The sequence below is a fragment of the Lycium barbarum genome, chromosome 6 (assembly GCF_019175385.1).
Source record: "Lycium barbarum isolate Lr01 chromosome 6, ASM1917538v2, whole genome shotgun sequence".
In the NCBI taxonomy this organism is placed as follows: Eukaryota; Viridiplantae; Streptophyta; class Magnoliopsida; order Solanales; family Solanaceae; genus Lycium; species Lycium barbarum.
In genome coordinates this window covers 8,813,214-8,828,288 of record NC_083342.1, presented here as the reverse complement: position 1 = coordinate 8,828,288, position 15,075 = coordinate 8,813,214, and the positions used below count along the sequence as shown (strand labels likewise).

The 15,075-nt window shown below is 31.5% G+C and overlaps 1 long non-coding RNA gene across 1 annotated transcript; it reads left to right on the top strand.

Annotated features, from left to right (window-relative positions):
* The first annotated feature begins 8,494 nt into the window (after positions 1-8,494).
* On the top strand, positions 8,495-14,857 carry LOC132600698 (uncharacterized). Its single transcript, XR_009567286.1, has 3 exons — positions 8,495-12,337; positions 13,388-13,454; positions 14,375-14,857. It is a non-coding gene; the product is annotated as an uncharacterized LOC132600698 (long non-coding RNA).
* Positions 14,858-15,075: the final 218 nt, after the last annotated feature.

Sequence of the window (15,075 nt, the reverse complement as noted above, 5' to 3'; positions counted from 1 at the left end):
GGCAAAGACTTTTAAGTTAATTAGTTTTGAATTATGTGATGGAAAAAACTTTTAAGTTAATTAGTTTGGGAATTGAAATTCAGCAGTAATATTTGTTTAGAACTCTATTTTGAATATGTGATATATTTTTAGTTGACTAAATAGCCAACACAACTAAGATAAAATTACACTAAAAGAGTATATTCGTCGACCACATAGTTTTCTACAAACTTTACATTGTTATCGTTAGAATACGCTATGAATTTTTCTGGATTCGTCAAAGGATCTTCTTCTTAGTAATCTGCTTAAAGAGAAGGGGAGGCTGCAATGTAGCTATTTACTTTATTTTTCTTTTAATTGGTTTTAGTCTTTTACCCCATGTAATATATTTGTAGTATCATACTCTAGGAAGATTTGCTCTTTAATAGTTAGATGTATAAAAAAGGTGTTAGTTGAAGTAATTATCATCTCCTACGAAATTTAACCCACGTAACTGCATTCACAATGAGTCAAAAACATCATTAAATAAATCAACAAGATATGCACGTGCAAAGCACGTGCTCAAAAACTAGTATAGTAACAATAGTCACCAAAGTAAAGTCTTTTTCCCCACAAAGTCATTTGTTACTGTATTAATCTTGCATAGTTAGCCAGTGGTCTTATTGAAGTATTATATTTTTGTGGACAATTTGGTTGTTTTCCTCGATGTATGTGCAACTTAACACCTAGAAACAAAAGTCGTTTTGATCGGTCACTCAGTTTTATCGTGCCACCTGCCCCTTCCCCTTATTAATATCCCACTACTGTAGTTATAAAAGTAGGAGGCTTGCTGCCATTCTTTCAGTTTACCAAGTGTGAGGGGCTACAAAGAATCATATATAGAAGTTCTTCACTCTGAGAAAACTCTTTAGAAACTTTCCCTTTTTTGTTAAACCTTTCTCTACAGATCCAACAAAATGAGCTCGGACCGAACATGCAGTAGTTCCTCCTAGACTAAGGAGGAAGACAAAGCATTTGAGAACATCCAAGCTGTCTATTCTAGAGATAGCGATCTACTGATGAAGATTACAAGATCAGTTCCTCAGAAATCTCTTCAAGAAATTACTCAGCATTATAATCACCTTGTTGAAGATGTCAGCGACATTGAATTGGAAAAAGCCCCCTTACCAAATATGGGAAAATGCAAAGATGTTCCAGTCGTAAAAGTAGATCATCAGAAGCAGTGGTAGAACGGCGAAAAGGGATTCCTTGGACTGCAGAAGAACACAGGTAAGGCTTTATAACATCTAACTAACTTGATGATTATTTAATCTCTACAATAATGTGTTTCTATGTTTACAGTTGGGGTGTACATGGACTGGGTTGGTTCGAATTTTCAAATGCCAAATCAAACCAATTATGTCGGGTTTTTAAATCTATAAACCAAACCAAACCAACAAAAATCAGGTTTTTCAACTTTCGGATTTCTCGATTTTTTTAGGTTTTTCTTCGGAAAAGTCTTCGTACAAAATATATAACTTCTAATCTGTAACTAAAATCATTTCTGTTTATATAGTATGTATAGTAGAATCTAAGTTGATCTCGTGTGAAATTTTTTAATAAGAACCTGCTACTCAAAAAATTTGGTGTCGGAAAATATGGAAGAAAGCCCCTCTGCTTTGGTTAGTAATTTCTTCAATTTTCTTTTCTTTTTCCTCAAGAAAAATTAAAGGCGGTGTTTTTTTTTTTTTTGTATACCTTTGTCTTTTTCATAGACGAGTGAAGTACAACGCGATAATAATGTTGTAACGTAAGTCATTGCGTCATCGGGAATAATTGTTTTTCTCGCAAACAGATGAGTGACGTGTAAAGGTGTTAACCGGTTCCAACCGGAACCGGACCGGTAACCGGTTAGTTAACCGGCCGGTTCCGGTTAAAAAACCGGAACCGCTTAACCGGTTCCGGTTTACCGGTTTTAAACTCCAAACCGGAACCGGTCCGGTTTGGAGTGCTTAAAATCTTTTTTTTTTGTTTTTTGTATTATATATATATTATAGTATTTATTTGTATATTGTAGGTATATTTACATATGTTATACAACTTTATAATTAAAGTTTAAATATTTACTGACTAACAGCCTAACAACAAGTCAGCAATACAGAATAGTGCTTTTCGTATACATATATATATGTATAACTTACATATACTACATATATACTATATATACTTAATATATATACTAAATATATGTATAACTTAATATATATACTATATATATGTACTATATACTATATATACTTATATATAGGTATAACTTAATATATATACTATATATACATATATACTATATATACTATATATACTTAATATATATACTATATATATTTATATATAATATATACTATATATACTTATATATGTGTATAACTTAATATATATACTATATATACTTATATATATGTACTATATACTATATATACTTACTTATATACTATATATACTATATATACTTATATACTATATATACTATTTTTTCTATATATACTATATATACTTATATATGTTTAAGTATACTATATAACTTAATATACTTATAAGTATATTCTTAGTATATTTTAGGTATATTCCTAACTTAATAAAAGTAAAAATATGAACACAAGTAAATAGAAGAAAGCTCAATGAGCCATATATTTTATTCATTCTTGGATAACATTTATTTGCAAGTTGAAACAAAGTACTATAAGTGAAACAAAGATAAAATATATAAACTTCAGAATAGGTAGCTTTCTTCTTACCTACTTTGTTTCAACTTGCAAATATTTTATCCTTACCTACTTTGTTTCAACTTGCAAATAAATGTTATCCAAGAATGAATAAAATATACGGCTCATTGAGCTTTCTTCTATTTACTTGTGTTCATATTTTTACTTTTATTAAGTTAGGAATATACCTAAAATATACTAAGAATAGACTTATAAGTATATTAAGTTATATAGTATACTTAAACATATATAAGTATATATAGTACATATAGAAAAAATAGTATATATAGTATATAAGTAAGTATATATAGTATATAGTACATATATATAAGTATATATAGTATATATATTAAGTTATACCTATATATAAGTATATATAGTATATAGTACATATATATAGTATATATATTAAGTTATACATATATTTAGTATATATATTAAGTATATATAGTATATATGTATATATAGTATATATATTAAGTTATACCTATATATAAGTATATAGTACATATATATATGTATATATATTAAGTTATACACATATATAAGTATATGTAAGTTATACATATATATGTATACGAAAAACACTATTCTGTATTGCTGACTTGCTGTTAGGCTGTTAGTCAGTAAATATTTAAACTTTAATTATAAAGTTGTATAACATATGTAAATATACCTACAATATACAAATAAATACTATAATATATATATATATATATATATATATATATATAATACAAAAAACAAAAAACAAAAAAGATTTTAAGCACTCCAAACCGGACCGGTTAACTAACCGGTTACCGGTCCGGTTCCGGTTGGAACCGGTTAACACCTTTAGCTAAAACCCTCCATATTAGATAAAAGGGAGATACGACATATATACTCCACATACAAGACTGATGGAGACCTCGTACCTGATAGTGAACATATACGCTCCATATAACACCGATGGAGACCTCATACCTCTAACTGTCAGGTAAAAATATATTCTTATCCGATGGTATTTTAATTACACCATATAGATGCATGATATATGTTGCTAATAAATTATTATTCATTTTATTATGAATAATTAATGATAATATTTATATATTCTCATCTTATTAAATTTAATAGTAGTAAATTCAATATATGATATATATGCTTGATCGATATGGATAAGTATTTAGTATTTACTAAACTATTAAACCATTAATAGTGACGACACTGACCCTCATCATGTAGATCATGTGATATGAATTTAACTAGTGAATGTATCCGCGCTTTGCGTGATCATAGAAATAATATTGTTAAAAGATATTAGTTGTGTTAAAAATTCGGGACAGAGAAAAAAATTATTAGTAATTATATGTTGTTTGGAAACAATATTATTAGTTATAGTAAATTTTAATATTTATTATTAATTATATTTAGAGACTTTTGACATTTAATAATGAAAATTTACTGATTTTAATTATTTTGTACAATAATATTTTAAGTAATTGTACATAGAGATTCGGGGCTTATGTACGTCATGTCAACTTCCCAGTCCACACACTGTTTAAATAAAGATCATCAACAAATATTACTTATTTTAAATTATAAATTATTTTTAGTAATTGTATTTGGACTCTTGCATAGAGATAAAAATTAGAGAGAGGCTCCTATTCAGTTCTTGCTAAAAAGTTCTTCATGAATAAAATTAAATATCTTAAAAATATGAGTCTATCATTAGTCATTAGTCATATTTAGATGAGCTTTAATGGGCAAAAGGAAAAAAGATAGAAAATAATAAATATGTCTTTTGGTGTAAGAAGTGCCACTTCAACCCTTCACTATGAATAAAATCCATTGTGAAAAATATTTTTCAATTTTTTTTGTTATTTTTCTAAAAAACACAATCACTATTTGTTTAGTATACTCTTGATAATTATCTGAAAGTTTTTCATTGACATCCAATTTTCAATTCTCACACCATTATTTATATCTTTAATTTTAAAAGAGAAACTTTGGCAGACAGATTGGAGCAATAAAACTCGATAATCCCACATTCTTATTATGATTTTCAATATGGGACTCTTTAATAATATTATTATAATTTTCTTTTAGGTTCAATTGAACCTTTTTTAGAGAGCAAGATTAGTACTCTTCTTTTTTTGAAAAGAATCACGATTAAGCACTCCAAAAAAAAAAGTATTAACGGAACATAATTATTTTGCCAATCATCGGGTTTTCCCTTCGTCAAGAGATTTTTTAAAAAACTATAATAAACTCAATTAGAAAAGAAAAAAAAGACAATGCAACATGTTTTGCTAGCAAATAACTGCAATTTTATTCCTCAGAAAAGGAAAAATAACTGCAATTTCAATAATATTAATACAAAATGAAAAAGCATAGTTTATTCATGTTGGGCCAATTTATTCATGTTGGGCCCATCACAGCTTAACTACTTCACATGTGATTCAAAACCAATGCAGCTAATTTCTTTATATCAGTTGACAATACTATGTAATGTCAATAATATAAAGTGTAAATTTGAAATTCTGATTCCATGCTAATATTGAGTCTTTTGAAACACTTTAATATATGGTTACAAAATAATTTCTATTGCAGCGTCTTGGAGCAAAGAGAGTTGATCATCATTCGACAATACCAAACGAATAACAAAACCATTTGAGTGAGATTATAAGTTTCTTCACGAGAATCAACAAAGAAAATTGAAACAAAACTAGATGAAAAGTGATCATTTCGTAAATAACTAAAGCATTGTACTGAAATATTTTGTTCCACCAATATTTCGAAATTTCAATTAACTGTTACACCAACTAAAATATATTGATACTCTTACTATGCAATTTTGCCGCCTTATAAATGAGTACTTCTCTAGCTTAACATAGTTATATTTAATGGTAGAGTAAAATTTTTTACAAGGTGTAGTTAAAATATAAAAAAGTAAACATACAACTAAATTGAAGAGATTCTACTTCATATCATATCTATCTATCTACCTACATATATTAAAAGCTAAATTTCCTTTTGTTTTACTTGGAATTATTATGTACTTTTTCCACTTTGAGTTGTTAGGAAATATTCGTCCTATTTGGAGCGTGCGCCTGATTCATGAGACTTGCCACGTAAGAGTATATTTAAAGGTATGTTTTTTTTTGTTTTTTTAAAGAAATTTATAGGCAAAATCAAGACTAAAATAAAAAAGATAGACATTCGACAATTACTTGATCATGGGGAGAAATCTCATGAATTTTTTCTTAGAATAACAACACTTTTTTGGTAGAAAAATAGTAACTACACTTGAAGATATCACTAAAAGCTCCATATGTTGGACTGTAAAACAAAAACTTATTCATACGGGAACATAATTTCTTTAATAAAGTTTTATTAACTTCAAAGTCTTTAAGTCTTAAGAATTATAATTTCTTACATAATTCAAATGAAAGAATTTTTTAAAATTTTTAGTCAATATTAAAGTCTTAAGTATTAGGAAAATAACTAACTATCCAATAAAAACTCTATTTTCATTGAGCTCAAATTACATAACACAGTTAGTCATTTTAAAATTTATTGGATAAATATAATGATAATTTACTTATCCGGGGAAATTAAGATTAGACATGCAAATTATTATGGCGACCTTCTTATCATTCATATTAAATTAACATTCATGCTATACTACGTAGGTACAAAATTGGTCAATTAATTGAAATACAAAGAACTGTCGTGAGGTAAAATTTCTTTCTTTATTGAGCTAGCTGAATAAGATCAACCTTCATCATTCTCTAAGAACTTACACTTTTTCTTTTAATTTTCGTAACTCGAAACATATTGCATTAGAATATCTATGTGAAATTTTCAAATCGTATATTCATTGAGATGAGGTTTGCGTGTTCACATCTACATTTCATGTTGGATAAAATCATAATTATAATTAATAATTTATTTTTGGCGAACTAAATTTAGGATTTTGGATCTGAAGTTGGGGACTTTTCAAGCCTTACTTCAGACCTAAATTTAAAGCAGGAGTTTTGAGGGGGTTGGATTTCTTCCTTTATCCAGTCAGCTAAATAGGATTGACAATCATCTTTTTCATAAATTTACACTTTTTTCTTTACCTTTTATTATATCACTAAAGATATTTTTAAAACTATTATTATATAACTAAAAATATTTTTAATCTGTAATTTGTTAGCTACAAACAATTTATAGATGGATTAATGATGAAGTTCACAATTAAGTATAATTTTTTTCTATATTGTAATTGTTGTCAAATGAGGTACGCACTTTGGACACGCACAATGCACGTACACTAATCTAGTTATACTAAAAATGGGAAACTCCTATCTCTAAAGTTAGATTACGATTTTACCCCTGATGTCAATCAAAATGTATTTTGCCGAGTTCCTTCGACATGGTTCTCTCAAGCACCCTAGTATACTCTACTTGTTCACCTGTGTCGGTTTGGGGTGCGGTCAGTTCACCGGGAATAAAACATAATAAAAAAATTAAATTAGAAAAACATAATTGTGGACCTGTTGAGATGCCCAGCTTTTATTAAGTCCTTTGGGCTTCTTGGCAGATGATGCATGTATGACCATTTAATTTTTCTACATTTAAAATTGTAACCTTTAAAAGTGTAATGAATTAGCTATTATAATGGAGCAAAACGTTTATCATTGATCAGTAGATTTAGTTAGCATACCTTACGTTGCTGGAATCTAATTAAAGTGTTGCATGTTCACATGCATTGAATCTCACAGGTAATGTATGTTATTTCCCGTTGATAAATGCGTGAAACGAAGCCCAAGAGACACTAATCATGAAAATATTATATAAAGCCAAGAAAGAGTTTCCATTTCCCTTAAGTCTTCCTCTCCATTTTTATGGGCTCTACTGCGCTAAATCTTTTTTTTTTTTTTTTGCGTGGATTATCCTTCATTTGGGGTGGTCTTTAATTTTTGTTCTTTAAATTGGTGTTCTTTAAGTTTTGCCCTTCGCCTAATACCTGAGGTTGTGGGTTCGAACCCCAGCTCAGTAAAAAATAAAATAAAATAGCAAGGTAGAATTTCGCAAGGTAGGATTATGCCCATGCAAATTCCATGTAAGGCAGAAATTTGCAAATTCTGCCTTTAAGGCCCAAATTCTGCCTGAAGGACAAAAGTTAAAGACCACTATTTTGAGGGACAAAAATTAACCACCCCCAGCGAATGGACGATCCTGCAAATTGCCCCTAAATCTTCACAGGATTCCAAATATTCTCAGAGATACTTATTAATTCACTACTCCCAAGCAGTTTTTCTAGAAGTCAATGTTAAGACAATTGAATATGAATTTTTTTGGATTCGTCAAAGGATCTTCTTCTTAGTAATCTCCTTAAAGAGAAGGGGAGGCTGCAACGTAGCTATTTACTTTATTTTTCTTTTAATTGTTTTTAGCCTTTTACCCCATGTAATATATTTGTAGCATCATACTCTAGGAAGATTTGCTCTTTAATAGTTAGATGTCTAAAAAAGGTGTTAGTTGAAGTAATTATCATCTCCTGCGAATTTCAACCCACGTAACTGCATTCACAATGAGTCAAAAACATCATTAAATAAATCAACAAGATATACACGTGCAAGGCACGTGCTCAAAAATTAGTATAGTAACAATAGTCACCAAAGTAAAGTCTTTTTCCCCACAAAGTCATTTGTTACTGTATTAATCTTGCATAGTTAGCCAGTGGTCTTATTGAAGTATTATATTTTTGTGGACAATTTGGTTGTTTTCCTCGATGTATGTGCAACTTAACACCTAGAAACAAAAGTCGTTTTGATCGGTCACTCAGTTTTATCGTGCCACCTGCCCCTTCCCCTTATTAATATCCCACTACTGTAGTTATAAAAGTAGGAGTCTTGTTGCCATTCTTTCAGTTAACCAAGTGTGAGGGGCTACAAAGAATCATATATAGAAGTTCACTCTGAGAAAACTCTTCAGAAACTTTCCCTTTTTTGTTAAACCTTTCTCCACAGATCCAACAAAATGAGCTCCGACCGAACATGCAGTAGCTCCTCCTAGACTAAGGAGGAAGACAAAGCATTTGAGAACATCCAAGCTGTCTATTCTAGAGATAGCGATTTACTGATGAAGATTACAAGATCAGTTCCCCAGAAATCTCTTCAAGAAATTACTCAGCATTATAATCACCTTGTTGAAGATGTCAGCGACATTGAATTGGAAAAAGCCCCCTTACCAAATATGGGAAAATGCAAAGATGTTCCAGTCGTAAAAGTAGATCATTAGAAGCAGTGGTAGAACGGCGAAAAGGGATTCCTTGGACTGCAGAAGAACACAGGTAAGGCTTTATAACATCTAACTAAATTGAGGATTATTTAATCTCTACAATAATGTGTTTCTATGTTTACAGTTGGGGGTGTACATGGACTGGGTTGGTTCGAATTTTCAAATGCCAAATCAAACCAATTGTGTCGGGTTTTTAAATCTATAAACCAAATCAAACCAACAAAATCGGGTTTTTCAACTTTCAGATTTCTCGGGTTTCTCAATTTTTTCAGGTTTTTCTTCGGAAAAGTCTTCGTACAAAATATATAACTTCTAATCTGTAACTAAAATCATTTCTGTTTATATAGTATGTATAGTAGAATCTAAGTTGATCTCGTGTGAAATTTTTTAATAAGAACCTGCTACTCAAAAAATTTGGTGTCGGAAAATATGGAAGAAAGCCCCTCTGCTTTGGTTAGTAATTTCTTCAATTTTCTTTTCTTTTTCCTCAAGCAAAATTAAAGGCGGTGCTTTTTTTTTTTTTTTTTTTTTTGTATACCTTTGTCTTTTTCATAGACGAGTGAAGTACAACGCGATAATAATGTTGTAACGTAAGTCATTGCGTCATCGGGAATAATTGTTTTTCTCTCAAACAGATGAGTGACGTGTCACAGACATCAGATTTATAAAGACAACTCGTGCTGGAAACACTTGTGAATTTGTTTCTGACGAACAGTCTATATATAATATAAAGCTAGGAATGAGAAAGGTGATGTGGCACCTCTGAAAAGCAAGGAAAGTTATTTATCTTTTTTCTCAATTTTTTGAGGTTTTCTTCTAAATTTTCCTATTAATCTTATTTTAGTAGGCATTAAAGTTTCCTGCATTCAAATCATTCAATTAATGTACAAAGCAATTAACCAATTGAAAAGAAAAAGACATCAGTTCAATTTTCAAGCCTCTATTATCTTCTAACATTTACATATTTATTCTGACACTAATTAAGTGCTGGTAATTAAAGAGTAGAAATATAAGGAAGAGAGAAATAGAATGATCAGCGCACACCCAAATTATTATGGACAACGAATCAGAAGCAGCCATGAACATATGAGAGTAAAGGCATTAATGTTTCTGGTGCAGAATCAGTGCAAAGAATGTATTTGGTAATTTTAACAATCTCAGTTTTCTTAGTTTGTTTTAGGAAGTGAAAAAGAAAGAACTGGAGCAGCCATGGATTATGTATATAAGAGTACATGATTTGATATTTTTGGTGTAGACTTGGTGCAAAGAATGTATTTTTAATTTCAACCATTTCATAAATTATGAATTTTTAATTTTCTTGGTTTGTTATAGGAAGTGAAAAATAAAAAGAGGCTTTAGCAGGAGGTATTTTCTATAATATTAAGTAATATGTCTTGTCCTGATCTTGAATAAATTATCAAAATTTCTTGAATAAAATTTTACTATTGTATTTATGATCTCCCTTTTTCTTTTGGCAGTTGATGTCGTGTATTAAGCTTTCGAGAAAGATATGACACGCCTCTCTATGACTAGAAATCTAGCATTCACATTTATGTTTTTTCTCATTTATTTGGCTTTTTATCTTATTTTTCCACTTCTTTTTACTCAGTTTATGTTAGGAATCCAAAAGATATGTTGGAAAAAGAAAAAACAATCCTAAAAGCCATTATTAAAGAAAAATCATTACTTGCATTAGAGAACCTAATTAAATAAACAACCGTCTCTTCCATTAGAAATCCAATGCCTCTATTAAACAATTGTAGGGAAGTTGTTCCGGTAAAAGCGTGGGAGTCATTGATAAAATTGTAAGTTTTCTTCTTTAACTATTCTAGCAGTCTTTATGCCAACAACTTTTTAGCTTTTTCATATTTCCATTTAATGCAATAGTTTGTTTTCTTTTGCTTCTGTCATTGGCAGAGGCGGATTCAGTATTTTAACTTTATGAGTACCGTCTTTTAAGGTTTTTCGTATTAACTCATTGTATTTTTAAAGTTAATAGGTTCTTTTCATATTTTTTGTAATTTTAGTGAATTATTATATAAATTTATACTCCGTATCGAAAGTATACCATAATGGTGGATCCGTCCCTAAACACTGAATCAACATGCAAACAGAGTAGGCTGCTTAGATGGTAAGGCTCTGTGTTGTGGTTGATAGAACACCGTTTAAAATTCTTTTGAAAAGTGTTACATTCATGTATGAAGGTCTCATTACCAAAGACAGATCTTATAAGGAGAAAAAAAAATGGAAATATCACCTAGGGCACTTTGATGTTTCAATTTCGTCTGCACTATTTGCAATTTATAGCCAAACCAAGTTAGTTTTGAGAACGAATCCTGTAGCCCAAAACCAATTTGTTACCATGGCCAAGGTTGATGTGCCCCCTTGTCAGTAATAATATTTATCTTTTTTTTTTTGGTCTATTTATCCAATTTTTCTGATAAAAATTAATATGATCATGGAGTTACAATAGAATTTAATGTTTACCCTATAAAATTAATGTCAATGAGAATGATGAAGAATTGTGAAGGCAATCAAGAATAAGGAGTTGTAATAAATGACGAGAGGATAGTGAAGAGTCATTAGCATGGGTTTTCTTCCTAACCATGATAAATGGTTCCTAAAGCTTCATTTTAATTTTATAGTTCATCTTTTTCTAAATTAAATTGTTATCGTGATAATATTATTTTTATTGATATGATATAAGATATCATCCAATTTGACAAATGACACGATAAGACAGTAGCATCTATAATTGATAAAGGCTGGGGAACCCAATAAAAGAGTAATCAACCTTGAATATATATTATTTCAGAGATCTCCTGTTATACCCCGTACATTTATACGACAAATTATCCGCAAGCAAATCGACTCAAGTTAAAGGAGGAATTATTTTCGGACATGAAATAAGAGCTTTTAATTTTCAACTTTGATTATCACAAAAATTGATTAATTAAAGTTAGCCAAGTAAATTAGTGGGACATGTGTCAATGTTAAGGGCTACTTATATAAAGCATAAGATGACTTATATTCCTCCATTATTCACAAAACTCATCCATCAAAGTAGAGTTAGTGAGAGAAGCTCTCAAGCCTAAAGAGAGAGAAGGTCACGGTGGCTACTGTTCACGGCGGCCACTGTTCATGCCGCCACTGTTCACGGGCGGCGGCACTGTTCATGGGCACTGTTCACGGCCAGCCCATTTTTGCCCTCTTCTACACAATTAATTGGAGAAATTTGAAGATCAAGAGGAGGAAAAATATGGAGATCATGGTAGCCATGGCAACTCACGGCTATGGCTTTCTTGAAGACATTTCATGGTGAAAAATTAGAGCTTGTCTCTAAGGTAAGATTTAATTCTTTTCTATATGTTTTGGAGGTAGTTTAGACTTGTATAGCTTGGTAGATGTGTGTTGAATACAAACGGGTTATGCATGTTGATGTTGAATTATAAATTGAGCCGTGTAAGGGGGTGTCTTGAGTAAGAATGATGAATTGATTTTAGTAGCATTATGAAGGAATTTAATGGTTAGAAACTTTATAGAGGTCGTGTGGGTGTGTGAAGAGGAGTGTGGCCGTGAGCCATAGTAATGAAAGAGAATGGTGAATTAAAAATTTATTTAGCTTGTTAGAGGTGTCGTTGTGACATTGATGACGTAGATAAAGGGTTAACGAGTTGAGTTGGTGTTGAAATTGGTTGTATGTTGTTATGAGAAATTATGTGATTTTTATATAATTTTTATGCAATTATGAAAGTAAGATGCTAAATGTGAACTATGGTTGTTATTAATGAATTTGGAAGAAAACAATGCGATTTGGTAGTTTCGTTGCAATTGTAGAAGTTTCGAATGGAATATGGAAATGGGCGGAATGGTTCGAATCCTTGGATATTGTTTAAAATGTTATTGAAATATGTTTGGGTAATCTTGAGTTAGTTAATGAATATGGAAAAATGTTGATATTAGTTGGATGGTGTGAAGTTAGAATGGAAGAGTTACATTATGTGGAAAGGAAGGGAAAATTTTTGGATTGTTGGAAATGTTGTATGAATTGCTTAGAATGTCTTTAAGTATTGTTGGTATGGATTCGGGTTAGTATTTAAATATATATAAGCATCGATGTTGGCTTGAAGGTAAGTCGTCAAGTTGAATTTATGAAAGTTGTTGAATGATGTAAAAGAGAGTTACTATTATTATTTTGCCTTTCGAATTGGTTATCAATGTTACTAGGTTGGTTATTGTGGTTGTTGTTGTTGATTTTGAGCGAGATAAATTCTCGGGATGGCCTATTTACAGGGGAAGTGCTGCCGAATTTTCTGTAGAATTTAATGATTAGTTTGGAATGAATGGCTTAAGTGCCCTTAGCTAATGATTGGTATTCGTTGGCGTAATTGTAGACCTTGGGGAGCCCGAGGCGTAGATTTGGATTAGCTTTAGATTGGCTATCTTGGAAGTGCGTTCGAGGTATGTAAAGCGCAACCCTTCTTTCTTTTGGCATGCCTTAGTTTTCAATAGGCTAGGTTATGAGCCTTGAGGAAAATTCTAAGATTTGAAATCCGAGTACTCTATGATCTTTATATCTATTTCTTGGCATTCTTATGTATGATGTGATGAAATATGAACCTTTATGTTTTCGAAAGAATTGATTTCCAAACTTTGTACAAAAAAAAGTTGTTTTAAAGAATTTCGTAACTACGAAACGCCATATCTTTCCCAGAAAGGCTCGGATTGCTTTGATATGTTCGTAGAAGTTTGTATGGCGTATGATGATTATGTTTTCCATAGGCGGGCCCGACTCGGGTCAATACCCGTCTGTGGGTCCCGCAACCTTCCCTTATGTAATTTGGAGAACTTTTGAAAGAATTTGTTATGACTATTACTTCGATTTGCAAGTATGGCTATATTAATTGCATTTGAGTCTATGATAATGATTTTATGCATATGGTTACTCATGACTCTGCTCGTGCGTTCTGTTGTATCTTTCGCCGGTTCCCGGGCCGGTTATGTTATCGTGCGTATTTTGATATACTCCGGAGTTATGCTGTGTTTATGGTTCACCGAGCTACTCGCAAAAGAGGGTCGGGTTCCACATATATTTGGTGTTATGTTGTGAGGTGATATGTGACGGGGATACGGAGATTTGAAACTTTCTGGTGTTATGCTGTGTTATGGCGCCATCGACGGGCGGGCGACCATATTCTTCTGTACCCTACGCATGACTTATGTTTTAAAGTAAACATTTTGATATGTTAAATTTATACTTATGTTCTGTACTACTATTTCGTTTATGCCTCAGATTTGTTTCTGTATTTTCTGCTTTGCATACTCAGTACATATTTCGTACTGACCCCCTTTCTTCGGGGGGCTGCGTTTCATGCCCGCAGGTACATCGCACAGTTTGGTGATCCACCAGTTTAGGACACCCTCTTCTGCTGTTTGGAGTGCTCCTTTTATTCCGGAGCCTACATTTTGGTATATATACTTGTTTGATGCATATGTATATATTTGTTCAGGGGTACGGCGGGGCCCTGTTCCGCCATATGATCCGTTTGGTCTGTTTAGAGGTCTGTAGACGTATTTGTGGGTGTGTGTGCCTACTTTTGTACGGGTGTGTTTGGTATGATCCCATTCGTTATGGCAGCCTTGTCGGCGTGCACTTTGTATATGTTTTGGGCCGTTGCGCCATCTGTTAGCCTTGTCGGCTTTTGATACATCTGTTAGCCTTGTAGGCTTTTGATACTTTTGATAGCCTTGTCGGCTTTTGATACATTTGATAGCCTTGCCGGCTTTTCGATATAAGTATATGTATATGTTTGCGCTGAAATGTGTCCGATACAGTTTGACATAGTTTGAGACGACATATAGTGTTTATGGCCGTATATGCTATTTGGATGTGATATGATATGGATAGGTATGTCAGGGTGCCCAAGTAAGGCGCCAGTCACGGCCTACGAGGTTGGGTCGTGACATCTCCGCTTAGGCTTGGTTTCGTTTCACTCACTTCTCTGGTGGTTTATGATATTATGCTTGCCTCCTTTATTTTGATTTTTTTGTAACGATTCATTTAACTTATTAGTTATTAATA